Source organism: Pinus tabuliformis, chromosome 4_2 (genome assembly GCF_031772625.1).
Source record: "Pinus tabuliformis cultivar Carrire ecotype Pingquan chromosome 4_2, CPIR1, whole genome shotgun sequence".
In the NCBI taxonomy this organism is placed as follows: Eukaryota; Viridiplantae; Streptophyta; class Pinopsida; order Pinales; family Pinaceae; genus Pinus; species Pinus tabuliformis.
Window position 1 is genome coordinate 1,124,492,746 of NC_142304.1, and position 7,573 is coordinate 1,124,500,318.

Below are 7,573 nucleotides of genomic sequence, written 5' to 3' on the forward strand. Positions count from 1 at the left end.
GTAGTATCCCCTTCCACAAAATCTTATAGCGATTTTCCCTTGGACCATCGCGTTCCAATTTCTTTCTACCCATTTTTGAACTGTACGGGGGGAGGGCCACAATCCTGTAAACTGTCCGACTAGAGCTCGGTCTGCTAGACTTACTGCTGCTCTTCTTGGGAGCGCTGTGGGCAAAGGAATCACAGGTATTTCATCCAGTTTCTTGATAAACTTTGACGCTGTGGGTCGGATTCTTTCCGCATTGGTCTCTGGAACAAGCATGTCAAAGGCTTTCTCCATTTCAGAGGGTTCCTGGACCGACTGAGACATGGCTTCAGAGAAGAGAATGAGGCAGCACCAAGGAAGGAGAGGGATGGTCGTCGAAAGAGGGGGTCAACAAACGCAACTGAAGGGAGGGCGGGGTCCCAAAGGAAAGTCCCGAGCTCGGGAGAGCAGAAGGCTCCACCCGCGAGACCAGAGCAGGGCTGCAGCCCAGCAGCGGGGCTGCCAGGCGCGGGGGCGCTAGGGCGCGGTCGGCTAAGGCCAGAACCAGAAGGGTTCGCAGCCCAAATCTGCAGAGCGCTCCATCACTTATCTGTTAGTTAACGCTTTTCAAAAGGTAGTGGGCTTGGCCCGTTCGGTTACTTTTCGCACGACGAGCACCGACCTTGCTCGGGATCGAACACAAGACCGGTCCGTCATGACGAGGTCGACCTTACCACTACGCCGCCTCCACGACCTTAAACCTTTAAAAAAATATTATGAAGTAGACTTCTCAAACATTTCTGTGAGAAAATTTAAAATTTTGTGGGAAAATTTAAAATTTCGCTTATAATGAACCTTTAAAAAAATATTATGAAGTAGATTTTTCAAACATTTCTGTGAGAAAATTTAAAATTTTGTGGGAAAATTTAAAATTTCGCTTATCTCCTTGGTTGGGCTTGGTTCGGCTCGAATTGTCTGTTCTTATCTCCTTGGCTCGAAGTCCCACGGCGTGAACATTCTCTTCCAACGATTGATTAAGGTGTCGCTGTCACGGTTCACACCCAGTGGGAAAGCTTATTTTCTGAACCAGCGATCTTATATTATTATATGATATTTGGCAAGTTATCTGGTATTCAACGATTTGGGAAACTTTTGAGCAGACAGATCAGTGTGCTTTGAGGAGCAATAGCCAAGACAGGTTTACCAGCTCTGCATTTACTGCTATTTTTTCTGTGAGGCCGATCTTCCATAGTTTTTGCCTAAAACAGGTATGTGTTTTAGCTTTCTCTTTGTTTTCTTAAAAAATAGCTCCTTGAGGATAGGGTGTAGAAACTGCATGCAAAACGCTGTCACGGTTCACACCCAGTGGGAAAGCTTATTTTCTGAACCAGCTATCTTATATTATTATATGATATTTGGCAAGTTATCTGGTATTCAACGATTTGGGAAACTTTTGAGCAGACAAATCAGTGTGCTTTGAGGAGCAATAGCCAAGACAGGTTTACCAGCTCTGCATTTACTGCTATTTTTTCTGTGAGGCCGATCTTCCATAGTTTTTTCCTAAAACAGGTATGTGTTTTAGCTTTCTCTTTGTTTTCTTAAAAAATAGCTCCTTGAAGATAGGGTGTAGAAACTGCATGCAAAATTTTCATGTATGTTTTAGCTTCTGGATCCTCTCCAGTGCCATTCCTGCCTCCTCTGTAGCCTCCTCTATATCCACCTCAGGCACCTCCTTAGTTGTTCCTGGGGTCACCTCCTCAACTCGAATATAATTTCTTTTGAATCATTTTTCGATTGTATGGAGGGCGCAACAATTGTTCCTGGGGTTTTCGATTGTATGGAGGGCACAAAATTTGTTCCTGGGGTCACCTCTTCAAATCGAAAATAATTTCTTTTGAATCATTTTTCCATTGTATGGAGGGCACAACAGTTTTCATTAGTATTAGTATTTGGAGGGCATTTCTCTGTCGAGGCGTACCATCCCACTTTCTTTGGTTATCAAAGAGTTTTCCCTGATCAGTTCCTGCCCTGCAATCATCTTTGACATCGCTCACATGCCCATCATAACTGAAAATGGGCGGATGAATTCAAAGGCATCTCCACTTCCCCTAAATTACTTTTTTTGTTTGCACATCAAATCGAAGGTTTGAGGAGATGATTGATCAAGAGGGGGCACATGTACGCCTAGTGCCGATTTTGGTGGAGATTAAGAAGGGGACCCTCCGCTCCCAGTTTTTTGTAAAGTTATGATTATGCTTAGGGCATATTTTATGAATCATTAGGGGTGATGGATCCTTTGGGTAAAAAACCTTGACAAATTAGATCTCTTTTGTGGAGAGTAGAGTGAAGGTTAGCCATTTCGTCTGCGGATGGGGAAGATTTGCGATCGCACACACAGACATTTGAATTGCAGAGACGGACGTAGAAGAGACAGGGACCATAGCAAAACGTGGAAAGTAGAAAAGACGCACAACAAGCGATATCATAGCAGAACGAGGAAAGTAGAAGCGACAGGGACCATATCAACTTCCTCCCACTCTAGCGAGAATCATTACATCCCGTCGTATACCCTACCAGATTCCCAGTCGTTGCAGATTTCGTCATAATCTGTCATCTCAAGGTTAAAATTATATTAAAACACCCGTGACTATTGACCTTCCAAAAAATCATAAAAATTTTGTTCTTGGCACTTCTGCACTTGCTAAGACAACGATGAAGGAAAAAATACTGGTTGTGGCTGAGCAGTATACGGATATCTACACCGTAACCCAAAACTGGGCGAATCTAGCCGATCTTGCATTGCAAAACCTTGATGGGGGTATACCGATTTTATCAATATGATACATATGTTTGTATAGTTTTTTATTTTCTTAATCATATGACGAAAACCAGAATACAAGAATATGGGTTTCAAACTTTCAATGCTTCACAACTGTTAAGTTCTTGAGGCTCGGTTGCAACTTGGAGAACTAGGAATATTTTGAGAAGAGTATATATATTTTTTTCAATCCATGTCCTTGCCTTGCAGGACATTGAAAGGGGTATATAGATTCTTCTCAATGGAAAACAATTGCCGTTTGTGTGGTTGTTTATGATCTTGCCATTTATTCACGTATTTTTGTAATATGTAAAAAGTTGCAACCTCATTAAATGACACTTACACAGCTAGAATACCCCAGTGCTACCTCTAGAGAGATAAAATCAGCTGCGTTCATCTGATTCCTCAGTGCTCAAGATACTGGCCCATTGTATGCACATAATCGAAGGGATTATCCTTCGCTTTGACAAGTGAAATAGCCAGTAAACTCAAGGCAGCAATATCAAGATGAGTCCATATGTGCTACATTATTAAATTGACTTGGTAAACTGATATCTTGTTGTCTGTTCAGATTGTTGGGGCTACCTTTAGATTCTTTCTTTTTGATTGTACAGACTTTAAACACATACCCAACCCATTTCCTTGTAAGCATTACTAAGCATAGGATGATAATATGGGGCATTTTCTTGGATCGGATTCCAGCTTAGTTATTTCCTCTGCTTTTGGGCATATGTAAAGTTAAGTGCATTTTAATGGAATGTGATTGCTTGTTTCTGTGTTAAGATATCTGCAAATTTCCTTGCTGACACTTTCACATCAATGTAGGAGAAGTCCTTATAATCAAATGGGTGTTTATCCCAGGAGTTTATTCTTGCGCATTCTCAAACTTTCAAGGCTTGCATATGTGCCATAAATCATAGACAAGTACCCAGACTTGGAAGAAAACTCAAAGTTATAACCTCTTTTAACAGCGTATAGGTCCTCCTCATAAGACAGTTGTAGAGACTTCTCCCTTCAACACGGTTATGGATTTGTTGTAGAGAAAGACTTAGTTATGGATTTCTGTGTCTCAAAAAACAAAGGAATTTTTTATATCTAAATATGGAGGGTAGTAGGGCCTTTTTTGGGAAAATTTGCTTTCAATCTCATAATATCTGACCACTAGATTTCAATTTTATTCTTCAATATGTTATTAAAACCTCCCACTACATTTTTCATTTAGTGTAATAGAATTTGGCCTTTGCTCCCAAAAATATTTTCTAAATAGAGTGCCACCATTTACCAGTCCTAAAATTTGACCGATTTCCTCAATATTATTTCAATTGTAACCTTTAGGATTAGCTTTCTGTTTGCATCATCTTTCATGCCAACATTAGAATTCGATATTCTCCTTTCTAATGCCAGCCAATTGTTCTTAAATATTCCAGCTATTGTCACAGTTATCTTTATGTCATCTTGCATACCTGAAAGATATACTAGGGTTAATTATATGTAACAACATTACAATTTTCATCAGGCTTAGAATTAATAATATATAAAACAATATAATGATAGCTGGCCAAACCAAAATTTTGGACTCTACCTACATCATCTCCATGTCTGATTTCTCAATATTTCCATGCATTCTACAGGCGTAAAGCAAGGAACTGTAAATACTTGTGAAAGATAGATTTTCAATAACACCATAGGCATCATTCATGCACCCACTTAGACTGTAAAGTTTAACCAAGGGCATATTGCATTGCTCTGGGGAAAATTCCATAATATTGACTTATGCTTGAAAATAATGTCAGTTCTCATCAAGTAAACCTGAATGGCTACAGGCAGAAAAAGCACCAAGAAAGTGACATGATTGGGCTTGATGTGCTATGCTTAACCTTTTCAGAATGAAAAAGCTGAATATTATTATATGAGGGATATAAAGTTCAAAATTTACATCATATACACTCCCATTTGCAGAGAAAACCAGATGAAATCACCATGGGAGAATTCCAGTGAATAGCTAAGGAAAATTTGACTGAAACATAGTGTTCGGGGAGATCTCCAAAACAAAACATGATCACATAGAGAAACAGGAAACATATGGATGTACAGAAACATCATGTACACCATCCATAAACAAGATGATAAAAGAAACAGCTACATAAAGATCAGAGACCCGTCCATGGAAACCTGTGAAGAAAACAGAAATGAAACTAGAAGTCCGGCAAAATAAACTCTTGGATATGATAGCTTACTCCCTCAGATAGAACCTGCAAAAACCAAAAACCAGTAGCATCCTGTAGACCTGTTTTAGACAGTGAATCTGCCAGATAATTTTTGTCTCTGTGAATATGGTGGATAGAACTACCAACCATGGAATCCCAGAAGAAACTGATCCTCCCCATCCAGCCAATCAAATGTGGAACTGTAATATGGATCTTACCAGAGATCAAGAGACTTTGCCCTCAAACTAGATTCAATGTCATTATCATTAAGGCATTCATCAATAGTTTGACTTGAAGAAACTTTTCTGTTGCTTTGAGACACAGAAACATCAAATGATGATACCTCAATTTTAGTTGTTTTTCCTCTCTCTTCTTCACCAAAGGAATTTCCAATCCTATCTGAGTCTTCATAAAGTTCTTCCGAGTCTAATGCTCTTAATTATCTTTGAATTTTATCTATCTTAAGTTGCTGCCACCCTGGGAACTTGACTTCAGCTGTATGAGTCAATACATTTACCACATCATACATATCACAGTGCAGCTTAGTAACAGAATCACCTCGGCCAAGTTCTTCACTTGTCCCATAAGCAATGTAAGTTCTGGGTCCTATATCAGGCTTTAAGCAATTATCAGGAAGCTTTGCTGCCAGATTAAGAAGGCCACATTCAGGATGTGTGTACTCATGAAAGGGCAATGCATTAATGAATTCAGCTCTATGGCGTGGTAAACGTTCTTCAAAGAAATTTCGTGGTGGCCAATCCTTCAGCTTCAACATCAAAGGCCAACCATTTTTATGCATTTGACCATCTGCGTAACCTTTGAAAAATTGGTTGACGCTGATTTCAATTTCACACCAATTTAAGCAATCAATGGCCTTTATCTTTGTCTCCTCATTAAACTTGCCATTCATAGTCTCTCGAACAGGCCGCAACATGACCAATGGGTCCCAGCTCAGACTGGAAGTGCCTTCAAGAACATTCTGCACAATGACCGGTTGACCTCTAATCCAGTGTTTCTGGAAATGCTCAAGGCCTTCTTCTTTAGTATCCTGTACAGTTGGACAGTACAAATAATTGTCACTGTTGTCCTTCCTATGAGCTGCTTGGCGTAAATTCCTTTCAGAATATCCATTTTTCCCATAAGAACCAGACTTGAAGCATGAGGTACAGGAGTGAGAAATTTTCAAGCCCTCTGCGACTTTGCAGCTGCTGGCCATTTCCTCTGCCTCTTTGTCAAGTTTTGCAATCATATTCATTCTATAAATGCGTTTTAATTCTAATAAATGACAACCACAGCCACCATATTCCTTTGGAGGGCATGGAATGCTACCATCACTATTAGCCTTCCAATCTGGTAATCTGTCTGTAGGGTCTACAGTGCTATTGCTAGTAACCTGGGAGTGAAGCTCCCAACCTGATCTTCCGCCCGACACCTTTGTTTGCTTATTTCTTGGTAATCCCTCTCTAGAATAACCTCTATCTGTAGACTGCTGTTGGGCTAATTCTGCTTTACCACCACCTGGTTGACAACCTTCTCGAAGCCCCCGACAACAACTGAGACAAAGATCATATGAACAATATGGGCATTTCCGATGGTAATCAACAATTGATGTCTTGCAGTTGTCACAGAACAGATGCTCATCTGCATTAAGTTTGGCTTTAGGAATCTCCGGCTTTATTGTTGGTTCACCTAATGCCTTATTATTATATTCCATAACAGACATCCAAGAATATATGTGTGACATCAATTTGCTTGATTGCACATCAATTCTATCTTTAGCGGAAGAATGTGCTTTTAGCATTGAGAAGACGTGATCGTTCAATGTTCTCGACTTCTTTGCATTTTCCAGATCCTACCCATAATTCGTTGGTTTTGATGTTTCTCTGGATGTCAAATATGTTATTACTACATTATCCACTTCTACAGCATTAATATTTGTATACACAAAGTCAAATAGGTCAAAGTGAAGTTGTTGACAAAGCAAGTATATTATTGTACAACCTCCCCAAGCTACTAAATCACCAAATTGTTGTTGATTTCCTATTAAATCTTCAATCATCTCTCCACAAAATACAAATTGAAGGCTGCTACAAATCCAATAGAAATCTCTTGAGGAAGTAATGTCGATGAAACCTTTCTTTAGAGTTGGATCCCATTTATCACGCACCATGTCCAAGGCTACACTCATGAAAGCAAGAGTGTAGTCTAAAACACTTCTTATCTGTATATTGCTGATATAGAATGAATAAGTTGCTTCAACTTGCTTGGACATGGTATGAATGATGATGGCTAGAAGCAAAGTGGATGTGACAAAACTTCATTTGTTGCAGCATTAAAAATAGTTACAATAGAATTTTTACCACCTTCTAGAATTATTTTCTATTTTCATATGGAGCATATAGATTAAGGATACGAAATCTTGTCAAATAACCCCGACAATATCCCGATAAAATGATGCCAACGAAGGATTTGTAAGCCAAAAGGGAGAAAATTTTGGGATTCCATATAGCGGAAAGACCTCCAGAATTCCTTAGTGGATTGGTTGTGTAGACCGCCCAATTTGGGCATAAAATCAAGAGGATAT

The 7,573-nt window shown here is 39.5% G+C and overlaps 1 pseudogene; it reads right to left on the reverse strand.

Annotated features, from left to right (window-relative positions):
• Positions 1 to 5,428: 5,428 nt before the first annotated feature.
• Positions 5,429 to 6,703, reverse strand: LOC149173621 (lysine-specific demethylase JMJ27 pseudogene; annotated as a pseudogene).
• Between the last annotated feature and the right edge of the window lie 870 nt (positions 6,704 to 7,573).